The following is a 22369-nucleotide window of genomic DNA, read 5'->3' on the forward strand; positions in this document are numbered from 1 at the left end:
TTAAGAAGCAGTTAATCTGGAGGAAGCATGAGAAAAAATTCTATATGATACGGACAGAGATAAGTAGGTAGAATCTCTATCAAAAGAAGTTATAACTTCACCTTTTTCTTAGTTTAAAGCTGCCAAATTTAAATAGGAACTGAATTTTTTTTTTTCAGATTTCAAGTTATTAGGTATGATCATCAGACTGTTCTACTTAAAAAAATCAAAATACTTGTTCTCTGTTTGACAGTGATAAATTGTAAAAGAAGTATTAAATATATTCTATAATGAAGACAATCAATTTATATATTACTGTTTTGAGCGAGTAGTAATTTCCCTGGTGAATAGAACATGAGTGACTTACAATCCTCCAGTATCAGATGCTTGGGTTAATCTAATTGGGGGACACAGATGAACATGATGTGGTCATGTGCCGGGGAGCAGCCCTCACCGCACTCGGAGGCCAATAACCACATGTCTACAATTAGGTGTTATAAACACTGGCAGCACTTTCTGACACAGTACTTTACTTTTCAAAAGTAATTTAACATATGTCATTTACTTATATATTTAAAAATTCTCTGTAAAAGAAGAGAGAGAGTGAAATTTTATGTTCTTTCACAGGATATTAAAATTAGTCCCCTATACTAAACAGTAGAACCTTGCTGTTTATCCATCCTATATATAAGTTTGCATCTGCTAACCCCAAACTTTCACTCCATCCCTCTGTTCTCTTTCCTGGGGAAGAGAGCCCCTTAGAGAATATTTAAAATAAAAATGTATATATATATATATATAACACACACATACATATAATACATATATATATTCTTTATATTCCTTACATATATATCCTTTATGACTGAATCACTTTGCTGTACAGCAGAAATTTGCATACTGTAAATCAACTATACTTCAATAAGAAAATTAAAAAAAGAAAACAGAAACAATTGTTACTTGCAGCATAATTTTTAAAGGGGTTGCTTTTGATCAATGTTAATTTATTATAGTAACATTAATACAAGTAGAGAATAAAAGTGTGAAGGCAACAAAGAAAATCTAATTTATTAAAAGAAGAAAAATTTCATTGAACTTCCCTCTGACTTACGGAAGGCCTCAGTTTTATACAGTGAAAGTTGATCCTTTAAATATAACCGAGCTTGACCACTGATTAAATAATATGGAAATTTTGCTTGCTTACCTGAAATAGTCAGTGCTCTTGCTGGAAGTGTATTCTGGATGTTTCTGGTTAAAAATGGGTGTGGATTTATAGACACACACACACCTGATCTAGAGCCCCACCTGCCTTGAAACAAGAGCACAGTCCACCTGCAAACTTACAAAAATGGGCTTGTCTGAAAAATCTGTGCTCCTCTCCAGTTCTCATGCTCTCACACTAAGAAAGAAAGTGTCTTCTTTCTTTCTCTAAATTGAGATTGAGTGTCCTGATAGAATGAGGCCAAATACCACCTTTGTACTTTTTTTTTTTCATCCACCGTTTACTTCTCAGGGTAATTTAATGTTTGGCTAGAGCTCAACACCAGGCAAAGGTCGGGGGGGCAGCGGGTGGGGAGGAACTGGTATGAATGTCGGAACTGTGTGTGCACCATTGTTCTCGACGAAAGGTCAGTGAGGCTTGAGATTAGATATAAAACAAAGAGGAATTCCTAAGGTTTACTTTCCTTACAGAATTAGAATTAATAGCTGAAGAGGGCAGATTCCCCCTTCTTTTCTGAGAAAGAGGAAAAGAGAACTATGCTGTTTTGAAATTTAACTTTTTAATAATTTGACTCTGTATAAAATCCTTTACCTTACCATGCCAAAAAAAAAAAAAAAGGAAAGCAGGTAATTAGATACTATATTTATCTAATAGTTTAAAAATTTTTTCTTTATAATCTATGATTATGGAAAAGCACTTTTAAAGTATGGAGTTCTGTCAAAAAGAAAGTAAGCTTCTCTTGCCCTTCCCCAGTACTGCCTGTCTTTCTCTGTTCACCCCTTCCCCAACAGACACACATCTGCCTACCCCACCACGTTCTACTTCTTGGACTTAATTATTGTTAAAGTGATCTGGGACAGAGTCTTCAAACCTGGCCCACCTGCTGTTTTTGTGCAGACCAAGACCTTAGAGTGGTTTTACATTTTAAAATGTTTTTGGGTGAAAAATCAAAAGAATCATAATTTGTGACATGTGAAAATTGTATGAAATTCAAATGTCAGTGTCTATAAATAGAAATGACTGGATGAAGCACAACCATGTCCATTGCCTGTTATTGTCTCTGGTTACTTTTGAATTCTAAGAAGAAGTGCAGTACTGAAACAGGGACTGAATGACCTGTGAAGTCTTAAATATCTTTACTCTCAGGTCTTTTATAGAAAAAGCTGGCTGATCTTTAATCTAGGTGGTTGTTCAACAAATTTTTGTCTTCTTTCCTCCCTCCCTGTCTTTATCTTTTTTCTTTTGGATTATTCACTATATTAATAAATGTACTGCTAAAGAGTGGAGGCGGAGAAGGCAATGGCACCCCACTCCAGTACTCTTGCCTGGAGAATCCCGTGGACGGAGGAGCCTGGTGGGCTACAGCCCATGGGGTCGCTAAGAGTTGGACACGACTGAGTGACTTCACTTTCACTTTTCCCTTTCATGCCCTGGAGAAGGAAATGGCAACCCGCTCCAGTATTCTTGCCTGGAGAATCCCAGGGACGGGGGAGCCTGGTGGGCTGCCGTCTATGGGGTCACACAGAGTCGGACACGACTGAAGCGACTTAGCAGCAGCAGCAGCAGCAGCAAAGAGTGGAGGTGGTGGTTATCTTCTGACATTAGGGAGTGTCCTTCTAGTATTTTAACTTTGGATATAGTACTGGCTTGATTTTATCATGTTAAGAAAGTAGCCATTGTTCCTACATCATGTCTCTTAAAGGCAGGAATGTTCAGTTTTGTTCTATGAAGACGTATGTATGTATATGAGATAGTAAATTTATATGGTAAATGTATTCCTTTTGTATAGTAAATTTATAGTTTTCCTGCTAAATTTTCCATGTTATCCTAAGAGAAACCCCACATAGCCAGATTCTATTATTCTTTTAGTATACTTCTGATTCATGTGTTCATTTAATTGTACTTTCTTTCTTCTATAGAATCCTCAAAGGGAACCTTCCTTGGAACATGCTATTGAAATAGAATCCTTCCTGCTGAAGATTCATAAACTTGAGGTATAGTGTTCATTTTACATCCAGTACTTACAAGCAGAGAAACAGCTGGGCAATCATCCTTAAGTTTTCCTCTTAGTAGAGTGGAAGAGCTTTCACCTTGTTCTTGACTGGTAGTGGTTTATAGAAAAATCTTAAAACACTCTGAGGACATCTCTGTTAAATGCCTCAGAGATTATCTGTTTTAATAGATAATGAGAATAAGAAAGTCAGCTACTTGAGGAGTAATGAAGTGAGGTCCCAAGGTGTCTGAGCTGATCAGTGTCATTTTTTCTTTCCTACTAGTGTGACCATGTAGTATATCTTGTAAACTGGGACAACATTGAGAGTAAAAGAAGGTAATAAAGGTCATTGGAATTAGGTAATTTTAGATGATATTTTGAAACATATACACATCAGTCAAAATTGGTTTTATTTTACAGTAGATCACAAATAGTTCTATTGAAGATTTTTGTCTAAGTAAAAATACTTAAAATATATGTACATTATAGCAAAAATTTTAAAAATTCTTTAATAAACATTAATCAGTTTCTTAAGTATACTTGTCTCATATACCAGGTGGTTGGTATTTTTCTGAAGGTTTTTCTGGTATTATTGGTCTTTATTTTTCAGCGTGATCTTGTATTTTTTCATCAAATTGCCTGCAATCATCTTCAAAGTTGCCTTTATTATTAGTATATTTAGGATTGTCATCAGCTTCAACTGCTACTTCTCTGTTTTTAAGAACATAACTTTTTCTGTAGTTGCTTGGTTATCTGTTAAATTTGAGAAAATTTACTTCAATGGCGCATGATATTTTTAATCTTATAATTTAGTTTTGTTGAAAAGTCTCAAATACCTTCTTTTAGTTTTTGTTTCAAGTCATTTCTTCACCATTTCATTCCATTTGGGAATAGGATATAAATTTATCTAGTTAAAAGACTTTTAATCAGTCAAGATAGTCTACCTTGTTAATTCTTTTAAGGGCAGTGACCCATATTTTTATAAGATTAATAGGTCACATAAATCATAAATTGAATTTAGGATTAGGAATACCTGTCGATTTTGTGTGTATGTGATATGTATTTGTGTGTCTGTCTCTGTGTGTTTCAATTGTCTTTCACTGAGGATATATAAAAAATAAACAGTACAAATACATTGACTGTCGGAAGTAGGTCTCCATTTTCCATCTTCCTAGGGCAATAATTATTATCAGCTTCTTCAGCTTTCTTCTAGAAATATTTTCTCAATATTCAAGCATGTCCCCATTCCATTTATTATCTATCATCTTTGTATATATCTACGTATTTTTTATTTAAGAACAAATATTGCCATTCTATCAATATTTCTAATTCTCTCTTTTTCATTTAATAATACTGAATATTGTGCCATATAAGAAGAGGAAGTTTTGAAACCATTCAGTTTCAAAGAGAAAAGAATCTACTGTGGAAAATGTTTAAACGTCTTTATGTTCTACATCCTGTAGAGGCAAATATTTATTTTAAAAATATTGATTTCTAGAAAAAAGCACCTTTGCTTTAAAGGAATAGGTATCTCCAGAATTTGTTATTGAGCCATGTTAATTGATGTCAGACATTTAAAAGCATAGTGTGTTTATGAGCTTCTCATGTTCAGTGTCTGCAGATTCTTGCTCTGTTAAGAGCAGTTGCATTTCCTATGCAAAACAATACGCCTTTCATTTCCATTAAGTATCTCAAGTCTCTGAACTTTGAGGCTGCTACAATTAAACACTTGATAAACATGCAGTGTTTTCACAGTATGGACATAAATGGGATTTATTCTTTAGTACTTGTCCTGTGGGCTACATAAGATTAAAATTACAAAAGTTGCTTTTGCATTACAATTCAGTCCTTCAGTTAGGCTCTTACCTGTAACCTTTGAAGGCAACCTTTTTCCTTTCATCCATAAAAATGTTCCTCTGCCTACAAAGAGACAACACATTTTTCCTCTGATGGAGGGAGATCTGAGACCTAGACTGGCCACTTGGGTCCCCAGATCTAGTTTGGAGAGAACCTATTTTGGAAATTGTGGATGAAGTTAAAGTGGAACATGCAGAATTGGGAGGCAGCCATGGCATGACTTCAGAGGAATCTAAGAAGAGTTTTCAAATGGATAAAGAACGAATAGAGAGAGTAGGAAGAAGAAAGAGGAGTGAGTGAGTCACAGACCCAGGAAAGGAGAGAAGTAACCAATGGGTCTGGGGTGGATGGGGGCAGGGCTCTTGGATCATATTAGGAGAACTGGCTTCATTTGAAAAACTGGAGAAAGTGCAGATATGGCCTTATTATCATGAGATTAGAGGACAAAGGGTCTTAAGACAGCAAATATAATGTTTGTGATAAGATAAATAAGAGTTTCACAGCTTATGGTTTAATCTGTAAAAACTAAATTATATTTATAAGCTGCAGTTGTGAAAGCACCAAGACAAGGAATAAATGAGATTTCTAGGGGAATTATACATCTTTGAGTATAACTTCAAAAGGAATTAATTGAGGCATGTTCCCTGAAAAGGATACAGCTGATCTTCCCTTTCACACAGCCACGTTCTTGGTCACGGTTCTTAGGGCTAAATATTGTACATATAGATCCACAATGAAAATTAATATTCAAAGACAAATTTCTTTAAGTCAAGTAAATTGCATATTATAATTCTTCTAATAGGGACTGATATTTTGTGTGCTTGATGAGTAAACAATGCACTAGCGTCCTCAGCCCTACTAAAGCTCTTCATTCATCTTTCTTCTGTTTTGTTTCAGATAACACAAGATTTTAATTTTGTTATATATTTGCTTATGTCTTTGGTGACTGAGATGGTAAAGAATCTGCCTGCAATGCAGGAGACCCAGGTTTGATCCCTGGAGAAGGGAATGGCTACCCACTCTAGTATTCTTGCCTGGAGAATTCCATGGACAGAGAAGCCTGGTGGGCTACAGTCCATGGGGTCCCAAAGAGTTGAATGTGACTGAGCGACTAACACACATATCCCTTTTACAGGATTACTGAACTAAATACTGTTAATTGCTTACTTAAGATTATTTTCTCTAATACAAGTCTCTTTTCTGAAAGAAACTTGTTTAGTTCGGATATTCCCTTCTTTCTGTGTGGCTATATATTTAAGAGGGGTAGACTTCACAACTAGCCCCAAAGGGAAATCTTGATTACTCTATTCCTGTGACTTTAAACCATTGGCACTGTCTAGAGACATTTTTCATTGACACAACTAGAGAGGGTGCCTTTTCATACTGTTCACGGAGCTCTCAAGGCAAGAATATTGAAGAGGCAAGAGCACAAGCTGGAATTAAGATTCTGGGAGAAATATCAATAACCTCAGGTATGCAGATGACACCACCCTTATGGCAGAAAGCGAAGAGGAACTAAAGAGCCTCTTGATGAAAGCGAAAGAGGAGAGCAAAAAAGTTGGCTTAAAACTCAACATTCAAAAAACAAAGATCATGGCATCCGGTCCCATCACTTCATGGTAAATAGATGGGAAAACAATGGAAACAGTGACAGACTTTATTTTGGGGGGCTCCAAAACCACTGCAGCCGTGAAATTAAAAGATGCTTACTCCTTGGAAGAAAAACTATGAGTAACCTAGACAGCATATTAAAAAGCAGAGACATTACTTTGCAGACAAAAGTCTGTTTAGTCAGAGCTATGGTTTTTCCAGTAGTCATGTATGGATGTGAGAGTTGGACCATAAAGAAAGCTGAGCACCGAAGAATTGATACTTTTGGACTGTGTCTTGGAGAAGAATCTTGAGAGTCCCTTGGACTGCAAGGAGATCCAACCAGTCCATCCTAAAGGAGATCAGTCTTGAATATTCACTGGAAGGACAGATGCTGAAACTCCAATACTTTGGCCACCTGATGCGAAGAATTGACTCATTGGACAAGACCCTCATGCTGGGGAAGATTGAAGGCAGGAGGAGAAGGGGACAACAGAGGATGAGATGGTTGGATGGCATCACTGACTCAATGGACATGAGTTTGAGCAAGCTCCGGGAGTTGGTGATGGACAGGGAGGCCTGGCGTGCTGCCATCCATGGGGTCTCAAAGAGTCGGACACAACTGAGTGACTGAACTGAGAGAGGGTGCTGCTGGCATCTAGTGAGTAACCGCCAAAAATGATTTGAAATATCCTGTAATGCACACGATGGCTCCCACAACAAAGACTTATCCAGCCCCAAATGGCAAAAGTGCTGATGTTGAGAACTCCAAGTTTGTTTTAACCCAGTCATGGTGGTCCCATTCGCAACCAGCCTTGGTTTTAGCATAAACTTGTGATATGATTCTGGCCAGAGAACTAGGAGGGGAAGTCTAAGGAAAGTCTTTTTTCTTATTAATGATAATGAATAAATGTAAAGAATATGTCTCCTTTTTTTGCTATATATAGTCACATTTGGATGTAATGCATGGAACTGCGGCATCCAACTTGTATCATGAGGATGGTTAAGGAGGACAAAGTGGCTATATCTTAAAAGAGCCTGATAGAGATGAAAAGCGTGTGTGTGTGTGAGAGTTTAAACATCATCATCACTGTTTTAACCAGTTTGGAGCCATTAAAATTTAGGGCTCATTCTAAATATATATGTCTTACTGTTTAAAATAGCTGAGTCAGTTTCCTGTTACTTTTAGTAAACAGCATCCTAGTTGATAAAATTATTTAGCGTTTATTTGTTTTATAGTAAAACTTTCAACCATTTTTGACAGTTATATTGGTTTTGTTTCTTATGACATTTCTCTTTTGTCATGTCTTTCTCATCAGAATTCTTTGTTTTGTGGTATTTTAGAGCAATGGTATGTGGGTGATATTTACTGACCTATGTAAATCTAGAATGTCTATTACTCTCATGGTAATGAGAGCTTGTTTGGATGTTGAGTTATTGGTGGTTCAGTAAATTCTAGATGTAGCTGCTTGTTTAGAACAAGATATTCTGCTTGTTTAGTGTACAGTATTTTCTGTTTAGTTTAGAGGAAAGATTTGAGGCCAGTCTGACCTGTACTGTCTGACTTTATTTTTCTGTCCAGACACTTGCGGGAGTCTTTTGCTTGTTCTTAAAATTGAAAAAAAAAAAAGATAAAGTATTATAAATTTCTACTCCCTAATTTTGCTGAGGACTCAATAAATTTGTTTAATGTAAACACCCAAGTCTGCACTGAGTTCCTAGAAGTGTTTTCTCTTGCTTTGTAGCTGACTATTGGTTTTCATTCTGTTTACCTTTTTCTTTCTGGAAAACTTGTTTTGCATATATTGAATTTCAGATACTGTTATCCATGTGTCCTTGATGATTTTCATCTCTTTAGCCTCTTCCTCAGAGGCCTGAATTTCTCAAGATTTTTTTCTAACTTGTTGATTTGATTCCTGTCATATTCAGTTTATTATTTATTGCTTCTATTACAGTTAAAAAGTTAGCAGTCACACTTTTCAATTATAAACCTCCTTTCTGTTTTCAAAGTGTTCTTTTTATGACTGCAAATCTTGTTGCTGTGTATACAAGCCAAGATGCCCTTGCAGAGGTGTGTCCAGCCAGATACTAAACCCTGGGAATGACCTAACTTTCCTAAGTCAGTGTCTTGCCTGATTTATACTGTGAGTGCCTTTGTGGCCCCCCATTCTATGAAGACTACATGTTTTATTGCACTTCCTGGAAACTCCAGCAAAGTTGGAATTTACTCCCACCCACAATCCCATGACTTAGCCGTATTTTTAGGCCCCACTGCAGAGCTGCTGGAGGGGTCCCTTCCCTTATGCCCCTGAAAACTTTGCTTTCTATGTTTTAGATTATGGGCATACCAGTCCTCTCTCATTCTGACCCTGCCTGTATTACCTTAGATTCTTTGAATTTTCAGTTTGAGTAAGTATGCCTTTCTATAGTTTGTAACAGAGGTCCTCAACCTCTGAGATCTAATGCCTGATGGTCTGAGGTGGAGCTGGTATAATAATGATAGAAATAAAGTGCACAATAAATGTGGGGTTCCCAGGTGGGGATAGTGGTAAAGAACCTGCCTGCCAATGTAGGTAGACATAACAGATGCAGGTTCCATCCCTGAGTTGTGAAGATCCGCTGGAGGAGGGCACAGCAACCCACTCCAGTATTCTAGCCTGGAGAATCCCATGGACACAGGAGCCTGGCAGGCTATGGTCCATTGGGTTGCAAAGAGTCGGACATGACTGAAACGACTTAGCATGCATACACAATAAATGCAATGCACTTGAATCATCCTAAAACCATACACCCTTACCCTGGACCATGGGAAAATGTCTTCCACGAAACTGGTCCCTGGTGTCAAAAAGACTGGGGACTGCTGGTTTATAAGGAGGTATAGTTTTTTCCCTACTGAATTCAAAGGAGAGTTTAGAAGAATGTGGGCTTAACTAGGTTGTCATCTTGGGCCAAAAGCTACTGTTTCAGTTCAGTTCAGTCGCTCAGTCATGTCCGACTCTTTGTGACCCCATGAACCACAGCACACCAGGCCTCCCTGTCCATCACTAACTCCCTGAATCCACTCAAACCCACGTCCATCAAGTCGGTGATGCCATCCAGTCATCTCAACCTCTGTCATCCCCTTCTCCTCCTGCCCTCAATCCTTCCCAGCATCAGGGTCTTATCCAATGAGTCAGCTCTTTGCATGAGGTGGCCAAAGTATTGGAGTTTCAGCTTCAACATCAGTCCTTCCAATGAACACCCAGGACTGATCTCCTTTAGGATGGACTGGTTGGATCTCCTTGCAGTCCAAGGGACTCTCAAGAGTCTTCTCCAACACCAGCGATTCTTCGGCACTCAGCTTTCTTTATAGTCCAACTCTCACATCTAGACATGACCACTGGAAAAACCATAGCCATGACTAGATGGACCTTTGTTGGCAAAGTAATATCTCTGCTTTTTAACATACTATCTAGGTTGGTCATAGCTTTCCTTCCAAGGAGTAAGCGTCTTTTAATTTCTTGGCTGCAGTCACCATCTGCAGTGATTTTGGAGCCCAGAAAAATAAAGTCAGCCACTGTTTCCACTGTTTCCCCATCTATCTGCCATGAAGTGATGGGGCTGGATGCCATGATCTTAGTTTTCTGAATGTTGAGCTTTAAGCCATCTTTTTCACTCTCCTCTTTCACTTTCATCAAGAGGCTCTTTAGTTCTTCTTCACTTTCTGCCATGAGGGTGGTGTCATCTGCATATCTGAGGTTATTGATATTTCTCCCGGCAATCTTGATTCCAGCTTGTGCTTCTTCCTGCCCAGCGTTTCTCATGATGTACTCTGCATATAAGTTAAATAAGCAGGGTGACAATATACAGCCTTGGCGTACTCCTTTTCCTATTTGGAACCAGTCTGTTGTTCCATGTCCAGTTCTAACTGTTGCCTCCTGACCTGCATACAGGTTTCTCAAGAGGCAGATCAGGTGGTCTGGTATTCCCATCTCTTTCAGAATTTTCCACAGTTTATTGTGATCCACACAGTCAAAGGCTTTGGCTTAGTCAATGAAGCAGCAATAGATGTTTTTCTGGTACTCTTTTGCTTTTTCGATGATCCACCGGATGTTGGCAGTTTGATCTCTGGTTCCTGTGCCTTTTCTAAAACCAGCTTGAACATCTGGAAGTTCATGGTTCATATATTGCTGAAGCCTGGCTTGGAGAATTTTAAGCATTACTTTACTAGCATGTGAGATGAATGCAATTGTGTAGTAGCTTGAGCATTCTTTGGCATTGCCTTTCTTTGGGATTGGAATGAAAACTGACCTTTTCCAGTCCTGTGGCCACTGCTGAGTTTTCCAAATTTGCTGGCATATTGAGTGCAGCACTTTCAGAGTGTCATCTTTTAGGATTTGGAGTGGCTCAACTGGAATTCCATCACCTCCACTAGCTTTGTTCTTAGTGATACTTCCTAAGGCCCACTTGACTTCACATTCCAGGATGTCTGGCTCTAGGTGAGTGATCACACCATCGTGATTGTCTGGGTCGTGAAGATCTTTTTTGTACAGTTCTTCTGTGTATTCTTGCCACCTCTTCTTAATATCTTCTGTTTCTTTTAGCTCCCTACCTTTTCTGTCCTTTATTGAGCCCATCTTTGCATGAAATATTCCTTTGGTATCTCTAATTTTCTTTAAAAGATCTCTAGTCTTTCCCATTCTATTGTTTTCCTCTATTTCTTTGCATTGGTCACTGAGGAAGGCTTTCTTATCTCTCCTTGCTATTCTTTGGAACTCTGCATTCAAATGGGTATATCTTTCCTTTTCTCTTTTGCTTTTCGCTTCCGTCTTTTCACAGCTATTTGTAAGGCCTCCTCAGACAGCCATGTTTGCTTTTTTGCATTTCTTTTTCTTGGGGATGGTCTTGATTCCTGTCTCCTGTACAATGTCATGAACCTCCATCCATAGTTCATCAGGTATTCTATCAGATCTAGCCCTTTAAATCTATTTCTCACTTCTACTGTATAGTCATAAGGGATTTGATTTAGGTCATACCTGAATGGTCTAGTGGTTTTGAACTGCACTTAAATTGAGCACAAGACAGATTCAGTGACTTGCCCAAGCTCACGGTGACAGAGCCTGATTTCAAACTTAGATCTCTTGAATACAGATTATGTGTTTTTCCCACTCGGGGAGGCATCATACACAGAGGTGAAGAGTGGGAGTCCTACCAAAGGAGAGGCTGGTTCTAACAGCTTGGAAGAGGGACCCCATGAAGGGGCAGAATGGGCAACTGGTTCTCCAGTGCTAATGGAGGGAAAGCAAGAACTTGAAAGGGGAATCTTCTTTTTTTTGATTTTTAATCATGTATTTTATAATGTGTCCTCTAACACTCTCATCATTTCCTTAACAGTTGTCATGGTTTAGTGTATTACCTAGAGGAGTCACTTAAGGATCAGTGACCATGGGACCATTTGGCCTCTCCTGAACAGCCTCTAGTTGTCCTTATGCTCCAGGGACCTGATGTCTGAGTTCACATACTTGATTAGTAGCCAAATGAATTATTAATGTAAATGGAAATAATGATAATGTTCATCTTACAGAGTTATGAAAATTGGTGAGAGAAAACATGAAAAGTGGCAGAAAAATAGTATCTTTCCAAACTTGTGGCTATCAGACTTTCTTATAGTTACTGCAAATAAGACAGTACAGAAAATTGCTTTCTTTTTCTTATTTTTTACATCACAGAGCACGGAGCTGAGCTCCCTGTGCTGTACAGCAGCTTCCCACCAGCTGTCTGTTTTATCCATGGCAGTGTATATATGTCAATGAGAGTTGCTTTTTTTTTTTTTGGAAGAAAAAATAAATATTTTAAAATGATGTTTGATGACTTCCCTATTAGTATTAGTTCCATTATAACTATTATTCACATGAGTCCACTAAACCCAGTAACTAAGTAAGATAATGCTTCATCAATAGGATGAACTGAAGTCATGTTTTAGGTATTTTCCAAAAATGTACACTTTTGTAAAAGGGAGGCTTCCATCAAGAAATGGCCCATTTTGAGGATGTGTGATTCTTACACTTTCACATACAATTGTACTTCATTTTAAACAAGTTTAACTCAGTTTTAGTCATGTTTTTCATGGCCCCACAGATTATTCTAGCAAAATCCATCTGCAGAGAAGGTGAGGTTGTAATCTGAAGAGCCCTGTGAGTTGGGAAGCTTGGGCTGAGCTGAAGGTACTCTCTGATTCTGACGTTAGGTGTCACTACAATCAAAGAAAAACAGAGCATGCAAATAAGCAGTGAAGTGGACCTTGAACCTGCGGGGAGAAAAATACACATTTAAATTGTGGTAGGAAGTACCTGGACAAGAAACTACATGTCCACATTGCCTTGGTGAAAAAGAACATCTTGATACATGTATGGAAACAGCATCCATTTTCCTAAATGTTGATTAGAAACAACTAATAACTACTTGTCATATCTTGCTATTTCTTCCCCTAAAAATGCTAAAACTGATAGGGGCCTCCAAGGGTTTTTAAAGTGAAATGATCTCAAAAGGTTACAAATGAGATTTTCACAGACTAGTTCATGGAGAGTTTAGCTCTGATGAACTTAAGCTTAAACTTTAAATATTTTTAAAATTATATAATTTACCAGATGTTTCCCACGTCTATTTGCTTCATAAAAATGTGAAGAACCAACAGATTCAGTGAGTTTAAATGAGAAATTTGTTTCATACTTGGAAAGAAGTGGTTATTTTGTTTCTCCCACATTACTGACATTTGGGTGTTAAGTGTAGTTACCAGGTGTGTTCATATGTGTTTATTTAAACAAAATATATGCAAACAGTTGGAGACCATGGTGCCCACCTCGTTTGCTTAGAGTACATAGTGAGCTGTCCATCCTCCCAAAGGATGCGTTAAATGTATTTTCCCATGTATATGAATTGGCACACACCATTGGAATAGATTTAGAGTATTTAGCAGTTGATATGCCGTAGGCACTGACAAATCTAATGTACAAAACTAATGACAAAACTAATATACCAGCTTGCATCATATGCAAACTGTTGCATTTACACTGGATGGACAGGAAAGACTTCTGAATTTGTATAGGCTTGGTGGGTAGGCAGAAGTCATGGTGAAGGTGTTTCTGCCTCATTTGCAGTGGTGAGAATATGAGTCCACAGTAATTGTCCAACTCTTATTTGAAAATTGATACTTTTGCTTTCTTTGATTGTCCTCATTGGAAAAGAAATGAATGTATGACATAGACCAGTGATTTTAGTATTGTGTGGAAACTGATTCCTGAAGCTGTTCTTCTGGCACTTGTATCATTATCTTGATGATTCACAAGCAAAGTTACAGCTAAAATAGCCAGTTTCCATTAATCTTTATATTAGCATGACTTAAAACATCATTTCCTGTAAAAGGGAGGAGCGACTTATCTCCATATGGCTCACACTGCCTCTGCCAACCTGTTTCAACATTTATGTTCACTGCCAAAATATGGATGTGTCATACAATTTAAAAAGTATGAACCTCAACTGTGACACCTTGACTCTTAGAGTTAATGATTATCATGGTGTTTGGGGATCTTGTCTCACCCATGTGCACACATTTTGATGTCACAATAAGTGTATTTTTTTCTCTTTATGTGAAATTACTCTTAATCCCACCATTTAGCATTCTTTACCCACTTTCACTTAAGTGTTTTTCTCTAAATTTCACTGATACATGTATACCGTTTGTTCCAGTGTCTTGACAGTTCCATTTTATACGGTTGATCCTGTTGTACATTTATAAATTTCACAGTGTAAGTTGGTGGTACTCTTGTCTTGATGTGAAAGTGCCTTGATGCTAATGGTAGCTCAGAGCATGCTACCAGTAAACTGTTTTAGAGATAAGAATATGAAAAGTCTCACAGACCAAATTCAGATTCTCAGATTACATGGTTAATTGAATCAACAGAGAGAGAAGCAAGGGGAAAGAGGTGGCATAAATTAACCTGACTGGGATGGCAGTCAAATGGAGAGGAAGGACCACAGTATCTAAGTCTGTGCTATGCAACAGCCATACCTCCTGCTCCTTTCTGCTACATCACTCTATCTGCTAATGGCAGGTTTATGATAACCGAAGTCGGAGATGGGCAAGGGGACTTAAGTGAAGAAAGGTGCCCAGAGTCAACTTACTCTCCGCAGAACACAGGATGAAATGTCTGATCAGTAGCTCTTGCCAAATAGCAATGGCTTTTATCTGTATGAGGCAGAAAACTTGAGGGACCAGTATGAGTGTTAGCAATGGGTGACTGATTTATTGTTGCTATTAAACTGGAAGTGGCATGATTTGAACCTTGGAAATTCATGTATATATTTGCACGTTTATTGAGACTAAATTTGCAAACAATTAAATGTGTCCAATTTAAGTGACAACTTCAGTGACGTTCGAGGACATTGTTATCTTATATAATCACCCTCAGAATTAAGATACAGAATATTTCCATCTGCCCAGAAAATTCCCTTATGCCCTTTTACAGCTGATCTCCCACCACCAGTCCCAGGCAACTACTAATCAGCTTTCTGTCACTATAGATTAGGTTCTTTTGCTAACCACCATGGTTTGGAGATTCATCCATGTTTTTGAGTACATTAGCAAATCACTCCTTGTTATTGCTGAATATTATTCCATCATATAGAATACCTCGATGTGTTTACCTGTTCGTCTGTTGTTGAGCATTTGGGTTGTTTCTAGTTTTGGGTTATTGTGAATAAAGCTGCTATGAGTATCCAGTATCGGGCTTGGTATGGATATGTTTTTATTTCTCTTGGACAGATATCTGCAAGTGGAATTGCAGAGTTATATGGATAAGAGTATGTTTAACTTAGAAACTACCAAACTGTTTTACAAAATTGTTGAACTAGTTTGCACACGCTTGTCAACACTTGTGAATCTTTAACTTTAGATGTTCCACGGATATTTAATGATGTCTCATTGTATTTTTACTTTTCATTTTTCTAATAATTAATTATGTTAAACATCTTTTCATGTACTTTTTTGGTTATGTGTCTTTTTTGGTGAAAAGTCTATTAAAATATTTTCTCCATTAAAAGAATTAGGTTGTTCTTAATATTGAGTTGTTAAGAGTAGTTTTCTGTTCTGGATATAGCTTCTTTATCAGAGGAAATACCGTTTCCAGTGGGTAGTTGCATTTTCAGTTTTCTACATCATACTTAGAACCGGTTTTAATTTTTATATATTCTAATCTATTATTTAAATTTTTGTGTTTTCTGTATTTTTTTCTAAGCAATCTTTTGTCTACTTCATTATTGCAAATTTTTTCTGTATTCTAGAAATTATATAGGTTTAACTTTTATGTTTAGGTCCATAACCGATTTTGAGTTAATTTTTGAGTTGGTGTGAGGGAAGTGTGGAGGTTTATGTTCTTTACATAGTTGTTCCAGGATCATTTGTTGAAGACTTATCTTTCTCTGTTGAATTTGGCATGTTTGTCACAGATGAATTGACTCTCCATTCTGCTCCGCTGGTCTGTATGTTTATACTCTTGATTGCAGTACCTATACAGTAAGTCTTGGAATCAGGCACTGTAAATCTTATTTCTTTTCAAAGTTGTTTTGGCCTTTCTGGAAACTACCTTTCCATATAAACACCAGGTTGTCATTTTTCACACATACAAGAAACAAAGAAAAGCAAAACTTCAAATCAAAACAAACCTGTGGGGATTTTGATTGAGAATGCCTTGAATCTATGTGTTAATTTGGGAAGGATTGGCATTTAAAAAAATTGAATCTTCTAATCTAGAAACATTATTCATCTCTCTGTATCTTCAAGTCTTCCTTAATTTCTCTGAGTGATTGTTATTCATGAATATTATTCCATCATATAAAATACTTTGATGTGTTTACCTGCTTATGTTTCAGTTTTCAGTATACAGATCTTGTATGTATTTTGTTATACATATAAAATATATCATATTTGTGGGTGACATTGAAAAAACATTTTTAAAAATCAGTTCCAATTTTTTGTTGTTAGAATATGGAAATACAGTTGATTCTGGATATCAGCTTTCTAACCTTGTGACCTTGCCAAATTTGCATAGTAAATTTAGTAGCTTTTTGGTAGATAATCCAATTATCCACATAAATATTTGATTCATGAAAAAACAGTTTTACTTATTCCTTTTCAATTTTTTAGTTCCTTTTCTTTTTTATTGTGTTTGCATGGTTGTAGTGAAGGCAGATATGTTTATCTTGCTCTTTATCTAAGGTAGAACATATAGTCTTTCATAATTAAAATGTTAACTATAAATTTTTTATAGATGGCTTTTTATCAGATTAAGAAACTACTCTTTTATTACTAGTTCCCTGAGAATTTTTTTACATAAGGAATGAGTGTTGAAATTTTTCGCATACCTTTTTCTGCATCTACTGAGATGATCGTTAAGTGTTTTGTTTTTTCTTCTGTTAAATATGTGATACTGAATTTCAAATGGTAAACCAACCTTGCATTCTTAGTATGAACTCTGCTTGGTCATGATATATTATTTTTATATATTGTTGGATTCAATTTGTTAATATACTTTAAAGAATTTTTGCATCTATATTTATAAGATGTAATGATCAGTAATTTTGTGTTCCTTTTAGTATTGGCAAAAAGTAAAACATAAAAAAGAATCAACATATTCCCTTCTCTATTTTTTTGAAAAACTTTGCAAACAACTGGTATTGTTTTTCTATTTTAAATATTTGGTAGAACTCACCATAAATCCTCCTGAACCTGGAACTTTTAAGTGGAAAGTTTTAAGAATGTTTCAAGGTTTTATTTTGAAGTCATTATATATTTATGGGAAATTGCAAAAAAGTACAGAGAGGTTCTGTGTAGCCTTCATCCCATTTCCCATAGTAGTCACATCTTCTTACTTATAGTACAGTGTCAATACCAGGAAATTGACATGGCTTATGAAGTGTGCAGTATAGTACTGTGTACTTTTATCATGTGTGTATATTTGTGTAATTACTACTGCAGTCAAGATACATAAGTATCCTATCAGAAAAATCTCCCTTGTGCTGCCCCTTTGTAGTCACAGTCTGCTCTCTCCTTGTCTGCATCCAGTCATTAATCTCCTTTTATAGCCCTTTATTCTCCTCTCCCTACTTATATTAATTTAATATTTATCTTAAAAGTAAATTGAGAATCAAGGAATTATGTAATGTTTCTTTTAACCTTCAGATGTAACTTAGAAAACTCAGTTTGAAAGAAAAGTCTGTTGCATTTAGCCGTATTCTTACTCTTGCTGTTGTTTTCTCTTCCTTCCTGATGTTCTAATATTCCTTTTTTTCTTTTAAATCATTTTTATTCTGTTTGGAGAACTTTCTTTAGCCATTCTTTTAAGGTCAGTCCACCAGCAACAAATTCTCTTACTTTACTTTTATCTGAGATAGTCTTGATTTCTCCTTAATTGTTGAAGGGTACTTCACTGGATATAGGATTCTTGACTAATAGTTTTCTTTTACACCTCAAAAGATGTCCATTTCCTTCTGACTTCCATGGTTTCTGATAATAAGTCTGCTGTCATTTCAATTTTTTTTAATCTTTATGTAATGTTTAATTTCCTTTCTCCTTTCAAGATTTTTGTCTTTGTGTTTAGTTTATTTATTTGTTGACTGCTCTGGGTCTTCGTTGCTCTGTGCAGCTTTCTCTAGTTTCAGCGAGTGGGGGCTACTCTCAGTTGTGGTGCAGGGGCTTCTCATTGCAGTGGTTTCTCCCGTTATATATAGCAAGGGCTCTAGAGCGTGCAGGCTTTAGTAGTTGTGGTGCATGGGCTTAATTGTCTCACAGTACTTGTGATCTTCCCTGACCAGGGCTCAAACGCATGTCCTCTGAATTGGCAGGCGGATTCTTTTCTTTTCCTTAATATATATTTATTGAATGAGTGAATTCATGAATTGTCATCATATAACTAATAATGAGTATTATCATTATTATTATCAACATATCATTGTTATTACCAGAATTCACAGAACTCTTTTGTATTATATTCTTCAAGATGAACAAAGGATAAAATTAGACACAATTTTGTAAAAGCAATTTTACGGAAGTCAAAATAATGTGGCATGAGAATGTAGCTTTCAGCAGTCAAGATATGAATTTCAAAACATCTAAAGCAATCAATAAACTGCATGTTTTTGGACAATCCTTCTTAAATAAGGATTTATGATGAAGCTACAAGTTGGGGTTATATTTCCTGAAAGCAGTTGCAAACAGCCCTTCTATGTTCTTGGGAAGGGTATAGCAATATGGTTTGTTTCAACTAAGCTGAGTTAGGAATTAGAACAAGGAGTCTAAAAATGAGGTATTCCTGAAAATAAGTTTTGATACTTGCTGAGATAGGCCAAGAGATAAACCCCAGCCAGAGCCAAGATTTTTCTCTGAAAGAGGTTAGGTGCCTATGTTAACATAAAGACATTTATGTGCTACAGTCCATGGAGCTGAAAAAAGTTGGACACAGCTGAGTGACTGAACAACAACAATATGATGTTGGTCCCAAATGTATAGATTAATAACCCTAAAGGATCTCACCTGGAAAAAATTTAAAGCAGGATACTCATACGTTCATCTGAGCCACATGACATTTAGTAAGACTCCCAGAAAGTGACAGAACCTTTCAATATATTCTAATCACAAAACGTACACTTAAATAAGCAAATAAGTTAGCTTGCTAGATAGGGATGTTTTCCATAAGGAATTTAAATGTGGAGAGATGTTTATGTATTTAAAAACATTAATTTGATAAACAATGCTCTGTAGCAATTCTTCCTGAAACTATTATATAACAGAATCAGTTGTCAATTCAAGTCAGTCATGGTTGTTGATAATAAAATTATATATTGAGCATCCAGGAGAATATCTTTTTCTAGGGCTTGGATTTGGAGATGTCATTTCACCAATCTCAACTTGAATGGGTCCTTTTTTTTCTTTTTTGAAGTGAGAGGAACCATAAAACCTCTCTGTTTCACTCCTGCCAAATATGATTTGATTTGTAAAAGCCCATGCACACCAACCTGACTCTCAGTTACAAATAATTCCCAATGACACACAGTGGGAAGTGACGTGTGTCTATGGTGGATGCTGTAATGTGCCCCTAGATCCTCTTAAAGGCTGAAGGATTTATGTCCCTCTACTCCTGGAAGCTCTGCCCACATTCCCACCTCTTTGGGAAACCACTGAGACAATGTGTGCCTGGCCCACGTGTGCAGTGACCCCTGGGCCCCCCGCTTTGCTCTCTGCCTGTCCAAATCCAGCCTGCCCATCATGGCCCTGCTCAGATACCGCCCTCTTCCAGAGGCCCCTCCAGATTCTTTTCTTTTCTGAATGACCATGCTCCCCCCTCAGGAAAAGTTGCTAGATAAAATAAAGGACACCCAGTTAAATTTGAGTGTCAGATCAACAGGAAATAATTTTTCATAAAGGTGTATCCCAAATATATAGGATACACTTATACTAAAAAATTCTAATCATTGTTGATCTGAAGTTCAAATTCAACTGGGCATTGCATGTTTTTATTTGCCAAATCTAGCATCCTTGGGGGGCTTCCCCTGTGGCTTAGCTGGTCAAGAATCTGCCTGCAATGTGGGAGACTTGGATTTGATCCCTGGGTTGGGAGGATACTATGGAGAAGGCAAAGGCTACCCACTCCAGTATCCTGGCCTGGAGAATTCCATGGACTGGATAGTCCATGAGGGCACAAAGAGTTGAACACGACTGAGCAACTTTCACTTGCTTGCTAGCATCCTTATTCCCTGCAACCAGAATCACATAACTGTTCTACACGGAGGAATAAAGGCCCAGCCTCCTTATCCCAGCATGGGACAAAGGGGTCAGCCCAGATTCAGAGCTTCCTTTGGGAACAGCTGATGTTTTCCATTGAAGTTGTATGGGAAAACTGGCAGGTGGATTTTTAACCAGTGGACCACCAGGGAAGTCCCTGTGTAGAACTGTGACTACAGTATGTCTTGGGATGGATTTCTCTTGGTCTGCTATGTTTGTGGTTCACTCAGAATCTTGAATCTATGTCTTGACCCCTTTTGAAAAATTTCAGCCATTGTTTCTTTGAAAACTTTTCAGCCTCACTCTCTTTGTCCTCTTCTTCCAAGACTACAGTGACATGAATATTAGATCTTTTGTTATGGTCTCAACAATCTCTTAAGCTCTGTTTATTTTTCTTTTCCCAGTTTGTTTTCTCTTGGTATTTCAGATTAAGTAGTTACTTTTATTCTATCAGCAAGTTGACTGATTCTTTCCTCTTTCTCTCCATTTTGCTCTACTAGACTCTCCAGTTAGTTCTTATTTTCACTACTGTAATTTTCAACTGTAGCATTTGTGTTTGGTTTTCTCTGTTCCATTTGTCTATTGAGGCTTTCTCTTTCCTTGGGAGGTAGTTCTACTTTTTCCACTTGTTTTCTCATGCTATTGCAGTTTGAATAATTTTCAGTGCTTCAACATCATTCTCAGATAATTGTAACATCTTTGTCATCTCAGTGATGTCTTTGGATTGTTTTAATTCAGGCTGATATTTCCCTGTTTCTGAAACTTGGATGTATTTGGTACTTGAGAACCTTCACCATATTAAATTTTCTGCTCTAGCTATTTTTCTCTGACTCCATTCCAAAAGGGGCAGGAATTCAGGAATAATGCCCCATATTTCCAGGGAAAGATGCAAGTCTAGTTTCTCTAGTTGACAACTGAGTTGAGAGGACCAGCTCTCCATAATGCCTCCACTAACACCATCTTGCCTGGGAAGAGTGGGAGGTCTGTGTTACATCTCCTCCTGTGGTTTTCATTTATGCACCAGGGGAGATGGCCTCATTACCACGGAGTGATAGTGAATGTCCTAACTATAGGCCTCTGACACTAACCCCACAGGGAATGGGAGGAATAGTTTATTACCACCTGGTGGGTATCCACACTCCCTCTGTGATATCCACCAACACTGTAGGAATGGGCCTCATTATCACTGCATGGATATCAAAATCCAGGCCCCTACTTGGCTTTCTCTAACATCACTCTGATAGGTGAGGTGAGGTACCTTTTTCCTATCTGGCATGGTTTAATTCCTCACTCAGGTTTTGTTGGTAGGAGTAGTTGTTTTTTTTTTTTTTCTCCTTTTTTCTGTGATGTTTGGCTGTAGTGAAATAGATATTTTTCCTCTAGCCAGGTTTCCCCTTTACTGCTTTTGGCTAGAGTGAGCTGTCTTTTGTTGAGACTTTTTGATTTATACTTTTTGATATTTTTTGCTTGCTGGCTTCTTGGGCACTAAGTCTGTGATACAAAAGGCAAAGAGAAAATCCAAAAAACTTATTACCATGTCATTTCTCAGGGCCTGAGCTCATTAGCTTATCTGTTATAATATGCAGAGTTTTTAGTTGTGCATAGTGGAAATAATGGAAAGAGTATTTCTACTCCATGTTTCCAAAAGTGAAATGTAAAGCTTTTAATTACAAAATTAGTTTTGTTTAATTGGTGTAATGTTATTCAGGTTTTCTGTCTTTTGAGTCAATCATTGTAATTTGTGTATTTCAAGGAATGTGACCATATCATTTACATCAATTTTATTGATATATGATTCTTTGTAATTGTTGTTGTTCAGTCCTCAATTGTGTCCAACACTTTGTGACCCCATGGACTGCAGCACACCAGGCTTCCCTGTCCCTTCACTATCTCCTGGAGTTTGCTCAAATTCAGG

At 37.2% G+C, this 22369-nt stretch overlaps 1 long non-coding RNA gene across 1 annotated transcript in view; it reads left to right on the plus strand.

Annotated features, from left to right (window-relative positions):
* Positions 1-3120: 3120 nt before the first annotated feature.
* Positions 3121-22369, plus strand: part of LOC145524782 (uncharacterized) — a 189547-nt gene continuing 170298 nt past the window's right edge. The window contains exon 1 of the long non-coding RNA XR_014067835.1: positions 3121-3195. This is a non-coding gene — a long non-coding RNA (uncharacterized LOC145524782). The remainder of the gene's footprint in view (positions 3196-22369) is intronic.

This window comes from Giraffa tippelskirchi, chromosome 10 (genome assembly GCF_054371585.1).
Source record: "Giraffa tippelskirchi isolate mGirTip1 chromosome 10, T2T-mGirTip1v1.2.pri, whole genome shotgun sequence".
NCBI classification, from domain to species: Eukaryota; Metazoa; Chordata; class Mammalia; order Artiodactyla; family Giraffidae; genus Giraffa; species Giraffa tippelskirchi.